We start from the raw sequence: 19,261 nt of genomic DNA, 5'->3' as shown, positions 1-19,261 counted from the left end.
CGCACGCAGAGCCCTCATCAGCTGCTGCTCCACGCGCAGAGCCGCCGTAGTTCCGGGCAGTGCTATCGCGGTAAAACGGGTCTCCGCCAAAGGCTCACCTACAGTTGCAAGCTCCTGGGCAACATACAAAGGGGCCACTGATGTAAATAATCAGGTTTGGAGCTATTGGGGGGCCGCAGGGAGCTTCGGCAGCGCTTCGGCAGCGCTTCTCTTCGATTTCCTTCCTCCAATTTCCTTCAACAGCACTGAGCGCCGTGCTCACGGGCTCGCGCATTCGCGCTCTCGTGACTCGCCGACTCAAGCCGCACCTCCTGCGTACGAACTCCGCGCAACAGAGGCCGCCTCCGAGTCCAAAAAAAACACTGATCTACTAAATACAGGGTATCTTCTGCAGACCCAGAGTTTTTGTCAAAACACCCATCCCCAGAAAGTCTGGTGGTACAGGCAGCATCTTCTACTGACGTCAAGACTGCTTACCCTACCGTCCCACAGGACAGGGACGATAAGAAATATGATGCTATGGCAAAGAAAGTTTTTTCGGCATGTAGCATGGCGTTAAAATCTGTTAATGCTACTTGCACCCTTGCTAGATTCAGCCATACACTTTGGGAGTGTGCTTCTACAGTGGCTGACTGCATCCCGGAGGGAGAAGAAAGGGAGGCGTTCCTAAATATCATACAGGACGGTAAAGACGCTATGTGCGAATCCCTCCAGACGGGCATTGATTCGGCTGACAGTATCAGCAGACCAATGGCGGCAAGTACAACAACCAGGAGATTCGCTTGGTTGAGAAAGTCTGGTTTTGCCCCAGATGTGCAAGCCAGGCTCTTGAACATGCCATTCGATGTCTCTTCTTTGTTTGGGAAAAAGGCGGATGACAGTTTAGAAAAACTGCAAACATCAAAAGCAGCAGCAAAATCCCTAGGCGCTGCAATCCGTCAGACACCTTTTCGTCCCACAGGAACCTCTGCGAGGGGCAAGTCCTTTCGCTTCTACTCTGCATTCGGAAGAGGTAGAGGACGACCGGCTCAAAGGGGACAAAGAAGAACTACCCGAGGTGGACGGGGTAGATATTCAAAAGCCGCAGCAACAGCAGGTGCCTCTTTACCATCGGCATCTGCATCAGCCGCCCCAAAACCACTCTGAGGACTTCCCTCACAGAACACCTGTAGGAGGCAGGTTAACTCAACATCTGGCGGAATGGCAGGCTATCACGTCAGATGCTTGGGCATTGGAAACAGTTGCCCAAGGTTACTGCCTGCCTCTCCTACGCATACCTCAGAGTCATCCACCGGGGATTAGCTCTCAGAAAGCTCCAGATCCGCTCCTCTTGCAGGAAATTTTGGACCTGCTAGAGAAAGGTGCCATAGAACCGGTACCTGTAGCAGAGAGGAACAAGGGCTGGTACTCCCCTTACTTTCTCATTCCAAAGAAAGACGGAGGACTGAGATCCATCTTGGACTTGCGAGAATTGAACAAATTCCTCAGGAAAGACAAATTCAAGATGGTAACTCTTTCTCAGATCCTTCAGGCCCTTCAGTTCCAGGACTGGTTGGTATCTCTGGACCTTCAGGACGCTTATTTCCATGTGCCTATCCATGTCATGATGCCTACCTCCAAGGTGCCAGACAAGACTCAGCTACCCCAGAGGCAGACATCATGTTTTCAAGGGAAGTCACATCAGCCTCAAGTAGGGGCTCTTTGGATTCAGTCCTGGCGCCTTTGGCGCCAGGCTCATATCGGGCCACAGTCCTGGCGCCATAGGCGCCAGGCTCATAAAAGGGGACTTTGTGTTAAAGGTGCTTAGTGTTAACTTACCTGATGCAGACCATGCTGCAACATCCAGGCCTTCTGAGGCCTGAATGGGACTACTTTATCTTTGGAACTACTTAACCACACGGGTGTGGTCAGGGGAGGAATACATACCTGAGAGGAAGGATACATACCTGGAACTACTTTGAAGGCTATTTAAGCCACGCCCAAGCAGCAACTCACGCTTCGCGTTGTTCTGCATCTAGCAGCTGGACGCTCACCGTGTTTGCTCCTGCATTCTGTCTTCTGCCACTCCTGCCAGCATCCTGGAACACCTGCAAAGGGAGAAGAGAAGAGAAAAGGGTAAAGAAGAGTCCTTACCTGCTAAAATCTGCATTCCGGAGACATCTCGCCGACGGTCCTGAAAAGGAAGACATCCATTTAAAAGCACATCGCATCGATCGCTGCAGCGCCGCATCTCACTCACCTGTACAAGGTACCACCACGTTCTACGGCGACATCTGGACTCGCAGCCACATCACCGCACCTAGGGAGAAAAAGACAAGAATAAAGGTGAGAGGGGAAAGAAAACAAGGAAACCTTAATTTCTATTACAAAGCTTACCTGTTGGGTTATTCCAACTTCATTTCGGGTCGGTGCCGCATCCTGGCATTTCCGGACCCTGGCCCCTATGGGGAAAAAAAGACATTAGCGTTAGTGGGCGCATGAAAGACATTACCCAAACGCCCATTAAAGACTTACCTGATTTCTTCTGGATTGAGCTTCGTTTCGGGTCGGTGCCGCATCCAGGCATTTCCGGACCCCGGCCCCTATGGGGAAAAAAGACATCAGCGTTAGTGAGCGCATTGATACAAGGACACTGAGAGAACTCTCATCAAGCTTACCAGAGTCTCATTCTTCGGTTCCACAGCTCTTCTCGGAATAGTTTCCGCACCTGAAAAAGTGACAACGAACAATTATTATTGCGGAATCATACTCATTAACAGAATCCTTACGGTACTATACCGGGAAAACAAAACTACAATCAAAATCCCAGTGAAGTAACTGGATACAATGCGTCCCTGCATGAGAAGCAGGATGGAGAGCTCAACCTTTCAAACCCTAAGGTGAGACTTCACGTGGGGGTCGCAGGAGGGTTTCGTAGAGGGGTGAGAAGGGAGCGGGAGGATTATACTTTCTCCCGCAGATTGTTAATACTCCCTTTTCACATACAGAAATATATTCCTGCGAGCCAGACAAGCCAGATTCGAAGGTCCGGTCCAGTCCATCTTCCGGGTCCATAGAAGAAGCAACAACACTCCAAACCAGACCTGCGCCTCCGTGGGAGTCAGGTGAGCGTAACAATCCATCTCAAACACAGGAAATACCTGAGGTTCGCAATTGGCAACTCTCATTATCAATTTCGAGTGCTGCCATTTGGGCTGACCTCCGCCCGAGGGTCTTCACCAAGTTAATGTCGGTAGTGGCAGCAAGTCTAAGGAGGGAAGGGATTCATGTCTACCCCTACCTGGACGATTGGTTGATCAGGGCTGTATCTTCGGAACAAGCTCAGATCCAGCTAAATCACGTTTGCCACTCCCTTCACAGACTGAGCTTCTCCCTCAATTTAAAGAAGTCACAAATGATACCATCGCAGAGACTCCAGTTCATCAGAGCGATCCTGGACACTTCCCTGGGAAAAGCCTCGCCACCAGAGGTGAGGGCTCAAGATATTCTACAGATGGTTACCAAGTTCCAAAATGCCCAATGTCTCCCAGCCTTCGACTTTTTGAGGTTGCTAGGCCTCATGGCATCCTGCATTTTCCTAGTGCCAGAGGCTCGCCTGAGAATGAGATCCCTCCAGTGGGCACTGAGGACTCAGTGGTCACAATTCTCAGGAAGAATGACAGATCTTCTTCAGGTTCCCGACAGGGTGGCTCGAGACCTTCAGTGGTGGGCCTGTCAGGAAAACATTCTGAAAGGAGAACAGTTTTGGCAACCCAAGCCGGAGATAACAGTAGTCACGGATGCCTCACTCACGGGGTGGGGAGCCCACGCCAACGACTTGACCATCAGCGGTCGCTGGTCTCCTTCGGAGTCCAGACTACATATCAACCTGTTAGAGTTGAGGGCCATCAGACTTGCGCTGAAGACGTTCCTGCCAGCTGTACAAGGGAAGAATGTCCTTATAATGACGGACAACACAGTGGCCATGCATTACCTCAACAAAAGAGGAGGCGTAGGATCACTACCCCTGTGCAGAGAGGCGATGCAGCTCTGGTTTTGGGCAATCCAAGAAGGAATCTCTCTATCGGCAGTTCACCTAGCCGGAGAGAAGAACTTGACAGCGGACGCTCTGAGCAGGCAGAGCACAGTCTCCCACGAGCGGGAACTAGCTCAGGAAGTCCTTCAAGAGATCTTTGCCCTTTGGGGAACCCCTCAGGTGGATCTGTTTGCCACCAGTGTCAACAGGAAGTGCGATCTGTTCTGCTCAAGGGAATTTCCCCCGAAAGGAGCTCTGGGAGACGCATTCATAGTGGACTGGGAGTTTCCGCTTCTGTACGCGTTCCCACCGGTCCCTGTCTTTCCTCAAATGATCAGGAGGTTGAGAAGATTCCGAAAAACCATGATCCTAATTGCCCTGGATTGGGCCAGGAGAACGTGGTACCCGGACCTTCTAGACTTGTCCATCTGCCCTCCAATTCGACTTCCACTCAGAGAGAACCTACTCTCACAGAAGGGAGGTCAGGTTCTCCATCCAGACATCAAAACCCTCAGCCTTCACGCTTGGCTTCTGAAAGGCTGAGGTACAAGGATTGGGACCTCCCTGATGATGTTATGGAGGTGTTGTTTTCGGCAAGGAGGCCAGCAACAAAGTCTTTATACCGCTGCCGTTGGAACAGATTTTGCAGCTGGTGTAGAGAAAAGAATATCGACCCCTTTTCATGTGGTACACCAATGGTTTTGTCCTTCCTACTCTATTTGGCGAATTCAGGCCTTCAAGTTGGCACCATTAAGGGCATCTCGCAGCGCTATCCATCTTTAAGCGCACTGCGGAAGAACCATCCTATTTCAAGTTACCCTTGGTAATACAGTTTTTAAAGGGGTTAACTAACGTTTATCCCCCAAGACCATTCCAGGTTCCCCTATGGGATTTAAACTTAGTCCTAACTTTCCTGATGGGCACACCTTTCGAACCACTCTATTCTTGTTTGTTACGATTTCTTACCCTTAAAACTGTTTTATTAATAGCACTTACATCTGCTAGAAGGGTGAGCGAGTTACAAGCTCTTTCTTGTAAACCCCCTCATACAATCTTTCACAAAGACAAAGTTGTCCTGCAAGTGAAGCCTAATTTCCTCCCAAAGGTGGTTTCTGAATTCCATATCACTCAGAAGATTACCCTGCCATCTTTCTATCCTCCTCCTCATCCGGGGAAGGAGGAAGAGAGGTTACACAGGCTGAACCCTAGAAGGGCTTTAAGTTTTTACATCAGTAGACTGGCCAGGATAAGACAAGCAGACCAGCTGTTTGTAGGCTACACAGGTCACAAGCTGGGGTTACCGATAACTAAGCAGACCATTTCCAGATGGATCATTCTAGCCATTTTGGAATGTTATAAACTAGCAGGAAAAGAGCCCCCTCAAAACCTTAGGGCTCATTCGACCAGAGGTATTGCAGCTTCATCGGCCCTCAAAAGAGGAGTGCCGGTTAAAGACATTTGTGCGGCCGCCACATGGTCGTCCGTCCATACCTTTACACGATTTTACAACTTGGATTCCTCCTCCAGTCAAGAGACTAGGTTTGGAAGGGCAGTATTGCACTCTATTCATCAATAAAAGGCAGCATGAAGTCAGTACTCCCACCTCCAATAATAGAATACTGCTATGGGAGCCTATCTAAGATAAGGAATACGTCGGAGGACACAATCCCTTCGAAGAACAAGTTACTTCTTACCTTGTGACGTTCTTTCGGTGGGATGTTCCTCCGACGTATTCCTAATCGACCCTCCCATCCATCCCCGCAGTTCTACTTCCCTTGTTGTTGCAACTTACGCTCCTTCAGGGTGATTAGTCTAGTCCAGACAGAAATACTGTGGGCTACAAAACGGAACTGAGCAACGGACGCTGCGCGCGGCCTTTATAGGCAGGATGACGTCAACGTCGATACAGCGGCTGTCGAGGGACATCGACTCGGCGGACGTCGACGCGCAGCGCCCTCTAGAGAAAAAATTTCCGAGGCCAGCAAAGCTGGAAGGAGATATCTAAGATAAGGAATACGTTGGAGGAACATCCCATCGAAAGAACGTTACAAGGTAAGAAGTAACTTGTTCTTCTCAATGTTACAAAAGGCAAGTTACTCTGTAGAAACAACTTTAGGTACACGCAATTTCATTTTGATGACAAACTTCCACTTAAATGTTTTATTCAGGCAGCAGAATGCTTGAATATGAATCGGGAAACATAGTGTCATACGCGCAACTTCCTGTTGAGTTAGATACCCTTGTAACACTACGGGAACTATTGCTTCTTCAAAGCTTACAGAACCGTTCTCCTCCTTAATAGGAGACACACAACAGTTCGGCAACAGTTTAAATATAACAATGGGGAAAAGAAAGGCTTTCTCTTCAAGCGAGCCCTTTAACTTTGGTGAATACAATTTCCTTGTTACAGTCATTTGCCACAGCTGCAAACAACGTACTCACTTTTTATTTCCACGTGAGCTTTAATTAAGCTGGTTACAGTTACCGGCCAGGCATTCCTGATGATTTGGAGTACAGAGCTTCATTCACTGACTCCACCATCACAGCGGTTGCAGGCTGCTTCTACTTCCCGTCTTTTTTTTTCTTCTGCTACAGGTACTCTTGGACCCACGCCACACCACAGCACAGGTGTCTCCAGTCCAGCCTTGATGGCGGAGTCTTCCTTTCTCAAGTTTCCGTCGGCTTGCTTCTGCACACGGGTCTCGGGTGTATGCATGACTTCAGCTCTGCATTCACAGCAATTAGGCGCACCTGTTCCTTCCGGTCTCTTCCAATGCAGCCACAGCCAAACAGGGTTTGTGAGCACAGGACTCAGAGCCTGCAGGTGAAATCTGCTGTTCTTTTGCTCCAGTGTCCCTCCAGTGGTCACATTTCCTAGCGAACTGCCTGCCTTGTGCTCTGCTTCTTCTGCTACTGCTACTGACCTACCTGCTCCTGCTCTAGCTTCTCTCTACTGCTCACTCCCGCAGCAGACTTTTATGCCCCTCAGGTGGGTTAATTGGCTTCAGGTGCAGGCCTTTAGAGCTCATTGCATGACCTTGAAAAAGCTGTTAAGCCGGCCTGCCTGTCCTTAGCCTCCTTCTTCACAGTCCCTGGGGGACTCTGGGACATGTAGTCCATTTTGAGAAATTCGGTTTTCTTCTGTAAAAGCTGTAAGGAAGGATGATTTTTCCTCCCTTGAGGTTATTACGAGAGGGATTATAGGGTTGCCCCTTTTTAGAGACAGAAGGTCACATTTCTGTCATTGCTTTTGGCATACCTTTGGCATTGAGGAGGATATGATTTTCTAGAGGTAAAAAAAGAATGTTAGATTGGTTCTGGAGTTGTGGCAGCTTTAGATATTTTAATCCTAACTTTTACTAATTTAGATTTTACCATAGAATGAAATTCAACCTCTCTCGGAATGGTCTTACAAACATCCAAGGAACAATACCATGTCTCACGCTGTGAAATCACCGCACTGCTGTGGGTATTGCCTCCACCCGCAGTAAACCACCCCAAGGTTGGGAAAGGAAGCACCTGCCCTGTCCTGGCCTCCCTATGAGGGAACTTTAGGTAGGGTTTTAGTAGGGGATTCTGCACCGTTGTTTAGTGTGATTTTAAATATTAAATTGGAAGGACAATGGCATAGACTCTATTTCATCACAGATGTCATCAGTAATTTGAACAATCGGGTTCAGCAAACCGACCATCGGAATTCTTCCCAGGTTTATCACATAAACTAGTTAAAGGACTTTGATGACCAAACCACGGTGGCCACTGTTAGCTGTGAGAATTAATAGATTTGCCTTCAGTCCCAAATCAAGATGATAATCCCAGGGGGTTTGTGACTCTACCAATCCCGAGTCCTTGTACAGGATGTGTTTTCTGAAAAATCAGGATGAGTGAAAGTTCTAGTTCACAGAGCAGAACATTGGTAGAGTTAACTTAACAAGTCATCAAGTAACATTAGAAATGATTATCACAGTAGAATAATATATGGATGGGTTTGTGAACAAGATAGCTGAAATTAAGGTGATTTGGAGTAGTCCTTATTGCCACTGGGATGGAGTTCCAGAGAACTGGAGGATAGCACAGCATGAGATGGTCTGTTTCCTGGTTTTCTCCTCTCTGACAAGTAAGGTCAAATCCTGAAGATAACACAAAGGCACTCTTCCAATTAACAGCATTATATTTTGTCTTGGATGGTGTGCTCGCCCCTTTCCAAAGACTAATTGACAAAGTCTTAAAGCATCAACAATCCTTTGCCAGGGACGACATGATCACACATAGAGCAAGCACATTGAGTGCTTATATCTGCTTTCCCATACCCTTTAGAATGTAGGGTTAGGGCCAAACCAGCAAAGTGTCCTTTGGCCCAGTCCAACATAAAATATATGATCTTCCAGATCGAAAAAGGTCTTGTACAACCAGTGGAGCAGAAAGTCTCTGGGAGTTATCTGACACTATTGAAAATTCATTCACATATTTTCAACTATCACTGAACCCCTAATAGACCAAATTTAAAGCATTACAACTCAGCCACCTAGGATGGACAGCTCAAAGCTAGGAGGCGAGGAGCTGACATATTTACTATGTCATCTGCCCCTCCTCACTTCCCCAAACTTGTATTCTCCAAATCTGTGCTTCTCAGATATATTTGGGGCCATGTCCTCTCCAAAAAGTGTGCTGTTAATGAATATGTATTGTCTCACAGACCAACACCTCCAATCAATAATATAGACTATGCGCCTTTGTTCTAGCTGACCAGGAGCAAAGAAACCAACTTTGCATTATGAGTTGGTTCCTGGCATTGCAGCTCTATACTTTTACAATTAAAAACAGAGAAGATCGCCTACAGGTGAATGTCGATTATTTTAATTGCTGCACTTTAGAAAATACAAGAAGGAGCACATGTCACAGGTGAGGGGCTACTGGATCGAATTGAAGTGACTCTGTGCCAGGTACTGCCTCCCACTCCTTGATGCCGACCCCGGAGGTTGCATAGGGTGAATCTCATAGGTAACCGGCCTAATCGATAGCCTTGTTTGTATAAAATCCACTGTATTCCCGAGAAGATTCCTGTCATCCAAATTTCTCGTACGATAGTATTATGGAAAATCTGAAAAGCTTGCTGCTTGCAGACCCACATCTCAGAGGGGGAATTACTTTTCACATGGTCTGCCTAGGTTTACTCTGTGCCACAATCGCCTCCAACAGTGGGGTCCACAGGTCTCAGGCCAAAATTTAAAGTATAGAGAAATTGCAGTTAGGGGATCCGCTTGCCCGAGCAGCGAACTGGCTGGAAAAAATCCAAATAGCGTACTTCTGCTTTATTACTTTTTAAGCAGAGCAGCAGGGTAGCCCACCGGGCAATGATGATTTGCTGGTGCCATTGTAATCCATTCAAAATGTATCCAGTCACCGGGCCCGATGGCAACACACACACACAGTTCACATACCTCTCGCACACACAAGCACTGGTCCTTGTCTGCCGCAAGGATAGAAGTGTGCCTTATTAACAGACAAGTGTGGGTACAAGGAGACGAAGTGTAGAGCAGGTAACAAGGAGGAACATGCACTGTGGAGCTGTGAGCAGGTGAACGGTGGAGAGGATGGGGAGAGAAGGTAATTAGGAGAACAGGAGAGAACAGAGGAGAAGATCAGGAGAAAAGCAAGAGAGAGAGTGGAGAGGAGGAGGAGACATGTGGCGGTGAAATAGGTGACGATATGCTGGCTAGAGTAAAAAAGTATCTACAAAAAAAGGATTGGTATGATTTGACCGTGGCATAATTGTTAGCGGCGGAATTGACCGTAGTCAATTTTGCCACAAACCCAATTTTGCTGGAGGCAAAATCAACTAATCCATGCCCGCCTTCCCTCGTACATCCCACCCTCCCCCACTTACCTTTCCACGTCTGCCTTCATTCAAACCCTGCTTCGTCAGTTTCGTCACTGCAACACAGGTCAGAACTGATGCCGCAGGGTCCCTTTCTCTTTTTCCTTGTTCTCCTTGTTTGCTCTAATGAAAGCGTATGGCCTAGTTGATGGAATTTTGGCTGTACGATCATTTTGTATAGCCTAAATTCGGTCAACTAGTCCATACAGTTAAATATTTTTGGTCAAATCGGCTGAATCCCAAAAATCGAAACAAATGGATTCATAAAACTATTATGTGCCTCACAGTGGCTTTGCAACTTCGATGTTATGCTTGATGATGCTTCCACATAAACGCATAGCGTGTCGTTTTAGGAGCTGGCTGTCTGAGTGGTGGAGCTCTCGGTCGAATTAAATGTTGAAAACAGTGCCGTGAAATTGAGTTCTCTGTGAAAATGAGTTTATAATTTCTAAGAGATAGGTTTTGTAGAACGAATGTCCTATCACAGGAGCAAGAGCAACAATAATAAACCAGCTATACTTCTCTCTCCAGATGGACACAATCTTAGCCTCACTCTTTTATTCTCTGTGTCCTCAGATTATGTCGCTCAGCACTGGAAAGAAGATAGGTTCTTTGGGTACCAGTTCCTGAATGGTGTAGATCCAATGCTGATAAAGCGTTGCAACGAAATTCCTACCAACTTCCCAGTAACGGACAGGATGGTGTCACCCAGGCTAGACGCTTCCACGACCCTCGAGGCAGAGCTTCAGGTAGGAACCATTAACAATTTATTGAAAAGGGAACAAGCTCCACCCTTTCCAAGATTGGTGCCAGGCTAAGTACTTTCCCAGCAGTTTCTCAGGGCGTTTGGAGGGCAGTGTCTTTCTCTCTCAGATGCTTGTGGGCATGTTGTGTGGTCTAGGTCACCCACGATGGTTGGAAATAAGTGAATTCCAGTCCATTGCGTTATGGTCATATCAGTCATTATTCCTCTTGTTTTCGATGAGGACTTGGTTTAGAAAGACAGCTCAGTTAAAGAGTCTGACAGAAATCTAAAGACCTTGGTTTTCTGATTCCACTTAAGGGACATATATGTGCAATGGAACACCCAAAGAGGGTAGAAATGTGAGCATATCAGATGCACACCTTCTCCCTACCTTTCTTGCATAATGCCCAGAACTCATTACTGACCCTACTCGGCATCCCTTTACATATGACAGTATCGGTGGGACCAGCTACTATACATATATTTCCAGCCCCCCAAAAGGGGATGGAAATGTATCATTTTTTCAAGGTATCAAAACATAAAATGCAAATGCCTTTCAGAAAATCTGCATTTATTACTGCCAGTAACTTGATAAACTCTTAATTCTGTGGAGACCCTCAGACATATGCATGTTGTAATGGTAATTACTGAATGAGGAAAAAGGACGTGAAATCCTGCAGGACTCATATTGATTTCCAAGTAAGAGAATTTAGGGATTCTAGTAAAAGTCTTTATTTAATATGTTCACCTCAGTCAAAGGAACCTTGACTTTGAAGGTTAATGGCCTCTTGCGTGTATGGCCTATATCTATGTCTGTTTCCAGCATGCCCTCTAGCTTTACCTGTTTCCTGAATGGTCTCTAACTTTGCATGTCAACTGCATAGCCTCTATCTTTGCATGCATCATCTCTATTGTTATTATTGGGGTATTAATTGTGCATGGACCTTGCTTGAAGTGACCGAGCGCTCTACAATCATAGGGGAAACAAGATAGTGAGGGGGCAGAGAAACGGAAGTCGGTAGCTAACAGGGAAGGTGGAATGTTTGTCCGCAAGGCATCTACAAGCAACCAGGGAAGGAAATAATGGGGTTCAGATCACCCAGTCTCAGGTGGGTTGGGGAGTGGAGGATGTTATGTTATTTGGCATTTATATAGCGCTCTATATATCATTGGTATGACCTCAAAGCGCTGGTAGGTTGAACGCTGTCGGGGACCGTAGTCCAGGCCAGTTGAGAGTAAGGTGTTGCAAGGTGCTTGGGAGCACCATTTATGTGTGCAGCTGATGTAATTGCCTGATGGTAGCTGCATCCTAGCATTAGGTGTGGTGGTATTGGTATCAGTTGAATGTGTGCAGTCTGGCGGGTGGACACCAAGACTGGGTTCTAGCTGCATTGGGCCTGCAGGACGCTTATGTGTGCAGCTAGGCTGGTTTGTCATGGGTATAGCTGTGTTTTATAGAATGATGAGGTGTTTATGTGTTAATGTTCGTTTGTGAGCAGCTAGGCTGAAATTGATCGAGGGTTATAGCTGCACTCTAATTGAGTGATGGTGTAGAGAAGAAAGTAAGCGTAGTGATATGGGAAGTGAGAGTTTGGGTTGAGTTACGATCTAAAACATAGGTAAGTAAATTAGGCTCTCTGGGACCGTAGTTGAGGTCAGTTGAGAGAATAAGGTGTCGTAGTGTGCTTGGGTGCACCAGTTATGTGTGCAGCTGATATAATTGCCTGATGGTAGCTGCATCCAAGCATTAGGTGTGGTGGTATTGATGTCAGTTGAATGTGTGCAGTCTGGCGCGTGGACACCAAGACTAGGTTCTGGCTGCGTTGGGCCTGTAGGATGCTTATGTGTGCAGCTAGGCTGGTTTGTCATGGGGTATAGCTGCGTTTTATAAAATGATGAGGTGTTTATGTGTTAATGTTCGTATGTGAGCAGCTGGGCTGAAATTGATCGAGGGGTATAGCTGCACTCTAATTGAGTGATGGTGTAGAGAAGAGAGTAAGCTTAGTGAAATGGGAGGTGATAGTGTGGGTTGAGTTATGATCTAAAACATAGATAAGTAACTTACAGAACTATCTCAGGTGGCATTTTCTAGTTGTGAGTCGAGGGGGTGAGAGCAATTCTAATTGAGCAGCGCATGCACCTGACTCATAGTGCTATCAGAGGGTGTACTTTCAAGTTGTGAGATAAAGTAGCTTACTAGATGTGAATCAATCTTGCAAGAACAGTGCCTAAGCATGTAAATGAATCACAGTAATCGTAGCATGCACCCTCTAGGTTTGAGTCAATCGTAGTAAAACCGTTTCTAGGAGAAAGGCACAGGCAGGCGATGCAGACTAGTAGATTCAAAGTACTATCACTGTGGGCACTTTCTAGGTTTGGTTCAGAATGCTAATAGTTCATAACAATTTTCTAATTGTGAGTCAATGTAATGCTAATCATTTCTAGCAATTTTCTGACTGTGACGAAGACTAGTACATTCACAGTACTATCACATATTTTGAGAATTCTGTACGGTGGGAGAGAGGCCCAAGTCCCACAATACACCATGTTTCACCATACAATAGACAAAGATGTAGGCCATACCTAGACTTGAGTGTCCTGCAAAGCTGTGAAGAGGCCTAACTTTCACAATAGTCTACTTTTCACCATATAGTAGATAAAGATGGAGACTATACCTAGATATGAGAGTCTTATACAGTGGGAGAAAGGTCTAGGTTTTACAATAGGTGGGTCTCAACATATAACAGCCAGAGACGGCTGTCACACCTAGATTCAAGAGTCCTGCAGAGCGGGAGAGAGGCCCAGGTATCCAATACATTACGTTTCACCTTACAGTAGAGAAAGGGGAGGCTGTACCTAGATTTGAGAGTCCATGTTTGCTTAACATTCACAATTCTATGTAAGTGCGGGACCTGCCAACACCCATAACCCTATCCAAGTGTGGGATCTGCCAACATTCAAAATTCAGTCTAGATGTGATGCAGGCTAGTTTCCACAGTTCTATCTGAGTGTGGCATTTGCTAAGGTTCACATTTCTATCTAAGTGTGGCGCTTGCTAACATTCCCAATTCTATCCAAGTGTGGCATTTATTTAGCATTCACAATTCCATCCAAGTGTGGCATTTAATTAAGATTCATAATTCCATCTAAGTGAGGCAATTGCTCACATTCACAATTCTATCCAAGTGTGGCATTTACTTAACATTCACAATGGGCCTCATTACGAGTTTGATGGTAGCCATGCCCTTAATAAGGGCATGGCTGCCTCCAAACTCGGGTCCGGGTTCCCTGAATGGGGAAATACCGGGCCATTCCGACCTAGGAGGGCCCGGTATTTCCTCATTCAGGGAACCCAAACCATCCCCAATCCCATTTCAGCCCCCATAGGGGAATGGGGAGCATGCCGTTAATGACGGGCCCGTTGTTAGCATGCTGGGCCGCTCACAGGACCCGCTAAGGACGTCTGGTAAAACCAGGCGTCCTGAGCGGGTCCCTCAAGTGGACCTCGTAATGGGGCGGTAAGGGGTTAACGGCTCCGGCACCTTTACCGGTGCCGTTAACCCCTTAATGCCCTCCTCGTAATGAGGCCCAATGTCCATCTAAGTGTGGCATTTACTTAACATTCACAATTCTATCCAAGTGTGGTATTTGCCAACATTCACAATTCTATCCTAGTGTGGCATTTGCTAACAATCACAATTTCCATCTAAGTTTGGCATTTACTTAACATTCACAATCCTATCTGAATGCGGCGTAGGCAAACTTTCACAGTTCTATTTAGGTGTGATACTTGCCAACAATCACAATTCTTTGTAGATGCGACAAAGGCCATTGTTCACAACTCTAACTAAGTGTCGCATTTACTTAACATTCACAGTTCTATCTTGGTCTAGCGCAGTTCACAATTCTATGTTCTATGTTATGATGTATGGTGATGTAGAGTGGCAGGGCTTTCTGGAGTAGAGTGATTGCTCTACTCCCCACCTGTGCCACACTTACTTTGGGAGTTGCTCCTGGTTGGCGGCTGGCCACTGGCTTCCCCTGCTGACACCTGCAGACACAATCTGGAGTTGCCATTGTGGGAGCTCCCCTTTGCCTTGGGGCCCTAAGCCGCAGGGCCTGCACGGGCAGAGGCTGGTTGGGAGGTGGGAGAGGGAGGGCGGGTCTGGGAAAAAGCCAGACACAAGCAAATGACTACACCCCACGGACTGTACCCTCTAGATGCAGGCCAGCACCGAAAAACAGGGTCAGAAACCACAAAAACACTAGACAAACCCTCCAGATTAGCACACAGTGCTCACCAAAAACACTCACACCACTCCAATAGAGTACATAAAACAGGCCAATAACGTATTACAATAATTGTGAATACTCACTCAGCATCGACCAGCCCCTAAAGCTGCTTTTTTCTCTACCACATCCTTCCACATTGCAGTCCACAAAGCAAGTGGGAAATGGCTGCTGGGACCAAGACACAGACACACCTGACTTTTCCAACCAATTGCAAGAAGGCAGGGTGGGACTGGGAAAAGGCCAGAAAGATGTGTGGATCTAGGTGTTAGGGAGGAGCCATTCTTTGAAGAGAAGTGTCTTGAGATCCTTCCTGGACTCTAGAAGCGAGGGGGCGAGTCGGATGTTGATGTGGAGGCGGTTGCAGAGTCTTGGGAGGTAGACAGAGAAAGCCTGTCTTCTGGTTCTTCCTTCCTGCACCGGTAGAGTTCAAGTCTGCACATGTCCTTACTTCTGGTGCATCATAGGCCTCTGGAGATGCTGAGTTTCTCAGTGAGGTAGCTTGGAGATTTCAGAGTGGCAGCCTTGTATACGATGCAGCAGGATTTGAAGGTGATACTTGCAGCGGGAGCCAGTGCAGTTCCATAAGGGCCGGGGTGATGTGATCTAATCAGCAGAGTTTTTTGTTCCAAGGTAGTTGTCAGAAGGCCTTCCAACAGGTCATTGACATCATTATGTGGGAGGGGACCAAGGCTTGGAAAGCAGATCTGAAGCTGTTTTATGTGATGTAGGGCTTGATTTTCCACAAGAGACTCCCTAGACTTGCCTGTTACCTGCATGGTCTCTAGCTGTATCTGTTGCATGCATGATATCTAGCTTCTGGTATTTATCCTTCCTTGTTATTGGCATGGTCTCGAGCTTTACCTGATGCCTGCATGGTATCTAAATGTGTCTGTTTTCTGCATGGTCTCTAATTTTGCCTGTTACCTGCATGGTTTCTAGTGTTGCTTGTTATCTAAATGGTCTATAGCTTTTCCGGTTGCTTGCCGGGTATCTAGCTTTGTATGTCAGCTGCCTGGTCTCCTGCTTTGCTTAACACCATCTTTGCATGAAAGCTGTTTAGTGCATTCAGGTCTCTTCCAGCAGAGAAATACTTTCTGAATTCACTTGCGTTTCCCCTTCTAAGTCTTCCATCATGGCACCTAGATACACGACTAGTTATTTGTTGATATACACTTGCTGCAGTGCTTAATTTGTGGGGGTGTTTGCCAGGGTCTGACATCGATCTTCAACGCCAATGATCTTGTAGGAGTTGCAGCTGCAACCGTAAATATATTGACAATGTGTGGGCAGAGGTGGCCGGGGATTAGCAGTTAACAGTGAGTTTGAGTTGCCCACCTGATGTGGCACCAGTTTGCAAAGAAATATGTGGACCCTGGCCCTTATTTATATGCAAATTAAGCCCTGACTTTCTTTATACTATTCTTTACCATTCATCAGAGTGACTGTCTTTATTGAACCCCCTTTTCTCCTGTTCATACGTATTAGTATTCTCCAACCTCTTGGCATAAAACGTACACTGCTGTGGGCAATCTACCTGCATTGTGTGGTCGCCCGAACTGTTCATATTTACTCTTGTAATTTAGTGCAGCCCTCGCTGACCTTGTCAAAGGGCACTGGCACCCTTTTGTGGCTAAACTCTAACCTTTTCATTGTGAACAGAACGCAGCATGAACAACTGGATTGGCACAGTCGAATTGGTGCTAGGCTAATGCTGTCCCATACTCCACCTCTATCCTTGATAAATGTAACAGCTTCATCTGGAAACCGACCAGATGGTGTGTGTGGAGCAAATATATAATTACTGTTTTTTGGTATTTTGTGCCTTGGGCGCATACGACTTTTGCCAATTAGGAGGCAGACATGTTTCGTGCAATCTGGCTGAAATACCAACGATTTCAGCCAATTAGAGAGTATAATTAGGTGGCCTACTTGGCTGAAATGTTTGCACGTTTTTTTCAAGTGCACAATGGCAAAACATGATCTTCCCCCTGTGGGCGGACTGGAAGAGGGAGCAGATTTTTCTTCCAATCGACCATTTTGTTATAAGGTACGAAATTCTCCAAGGTCACCCACTCATATTGCTGACACAGGCGTAGCGGGGGGCCTGCGCAATGCCATGTCCTGGAGGAGGGTCCTGCTTCCTGAATCTTCTGAAGAAATTGTTTCTTTCAGAAGTCGGAGCTCGACTTCTGACAGAAAGAAACGCTTCGGTTGCACAACAGAATGATGGACCATTCTGCTGCGCAACCAGAACGTTTCATTGTGATGGAGATGCCCCCTCTGCGCATGTCAGGAACAAGGAAGCAATGTGTTGTATCTGGGGCCTGCTATGGGCATTCAGCAGGCCCTAGGGTGTTATGGTTCATCAGCACCTGAGAGGCCCAGTGCCTCAGGGGGTTGCCGGGGAACACTCAGTCTTTAGTGGGGACAGGGCGAGCCATACCCATGACCATGCGGACCCTTGCCACCTTGCTGGCTCGAGGGTCCCACTGCATCATGGCCTGCAGGCCCGTGCTCGCACGGTGTGGGCCTGCAGGCCTAAATGAGAGATGGAACAGTCATTCCTCTTTGGGAGTCTGCAGCCCTTCTAATGCACGTGCCTGCAGGGGCTCCTTTTATTAGCCTGGGCCATGACAGTCATGGCCCACATTAAAAGGGCAACACACATGGGAGGGACACATTCCCTTAAAGGGTCAAGACACTTGGGAGGGTCACACACCACACTCCTCCTTTTTCATAACAAACAAATACATGTTACTAAAACATAAATGATTCCCTCTCCCCGTTACAGAATGACATTACTTAGGCTACTTCAGAATCATAGAATTGACAACAAATAGGATATGCCACTGCTACACACATGGAACTCACATGTTTATAGACCTACAACACATAGCAGCACACTCTATGCATCACCCGCAGGTGACAGTCGCGGTTGGCGAACCGCTGGTGGAATGTTTGCAGTTCGACCACATGTTACAAACCCTTTATTAACCTGGGGTCAGTGGAACTTCCACCACTGAATGACACCATTGCTAGCTGCTAGCACCATTTAGAGCATGCCTCCAAACTTATGGGAATACAGCTTCACATCCATTTATCTGGGACCACTTTAAGCACATAATTTACATTCAGGCTCACAGCACCTAAACAAATGTCTACTGAGACTTCTCCGAGCACTTGGAGGACTGCAGGAGATCAGTTCACTTTGCTTCAGTGTCCATTCAGGATAGTCATTATCACGGGTCGAGGTCTGTTGATGTTACAGTTCAAAGGCCGGTAAAGCCGCACCTGGAGGCGCCAGGGGCCACATCGGCTTAGTCTCTTGATGTTGGGGCAGGCAGCGAGACGCAGGTAGCAGGGCGTCCAAACTGCACCAGGCTCAGGCTCTGTCAGTCCCTTGATGTTGGGGCAGGCAGCGAGACGCGGGTAGCAGGGCATCTAGGCTGCGCCACATGATGTCAACCAGGCAGGCGTGTCTCTTCACTGTAGTGGACAGGAGGGCGCACAAGCACTCATTCAGAGCTTCAACCCTTGCTGGCTCATAGCACTTCTTCTGGGTCATGGGTTTGAGAGCTGCAAGACGTTGGTTGGCTGGACACAGATGACAGGGTGTCTGGGCCACTTCTTCTCCTCTCCCAGGCAGGAGTCGCTGCTTGTTGAAGGGGGAAGTGATGTCCCAGTTCGGGGGTGACAGGAATCGTACCCAGGGCCACATCGGCCTGGTTCATGGATGGCGGACCCGGCAGGGCGTACACCAGTGGCAGGGTGATACTGGAGCAGGGTGTTGCTGGTGGCAGGGCGGCAGGGCCGTTTCTTTATTCAGCTCCCCGGAGCCGGAGTAGTTGTCATTGCACTGCCAGCAGTAGAGGGCGCATACCAGTGGCAGGGTGTCACTGGGGCCACTTGATGTGCAGGCGGGGGTGACACACATGGCTGGGCATTGAGGCAACTTACTGTCCATTCCTCTTCCCTGGCAGAAGCATGGTTGGCCTGGCACTGCCGGCACCGGAGGGTGCACAAGCATTCCCGTGGAGCTGCAACCCTAAACTGCTTCTGCCTGATGCATGTGCTGGGTCTCCTTACCGGAGTACCACCAGTCACTCTTCTCCATCCGGGCAGAGAGATGTCGGCACAGCACAGGTGACCGAATGTCTGGGCCGCATGTTCCCCAGGTGGGAACATCCTGGACGTAGAAAGAGTATTGCCATCAGCACCAAATATGTCATCTTCATCTCTCACATTCCCCACAGGATTGGAGGATTCATGGAAACTGTCCAGAACATCGTTACCATCTTTCAAACTCTTTTCCTGCCATCGTCTTGCATCT

At 47.5% G+C, this 19,261-nt stretch overlaps 1 pseudogene; it reads left to right on the top strand.

Moving 5' to 3' along the window:
* LOC138568627 (hydroperoxide isomerase ALOXE3-like) overlaps window positions 1-19,261 on the top strand; it is a 935,706-nt pseudogene that overhangs the window by 559,993 nt on the left and 356,452 nt on the right.

This window comes from Ambystoma mexicanum, chromosome 1p (assembly GCF_040938575.1).
Source record: "Ambystoma mexicanum isolate Mex_15411 chromosome 1p, UKY_AmexF1_1, whole genome shotgun sequence".
In the NCBI taxonomy this organism is placed as follows: Eukaryota; Metazoa; Chordata; class Amphibia; order Caudata; family Ambystomatidae; genus Ambystoma; species Ambystoma mexicanum.
Note: the sequence above shows the minus strand (reverse complement) of the source record. Positions and strands in the feature narration are given on the sequence as shown.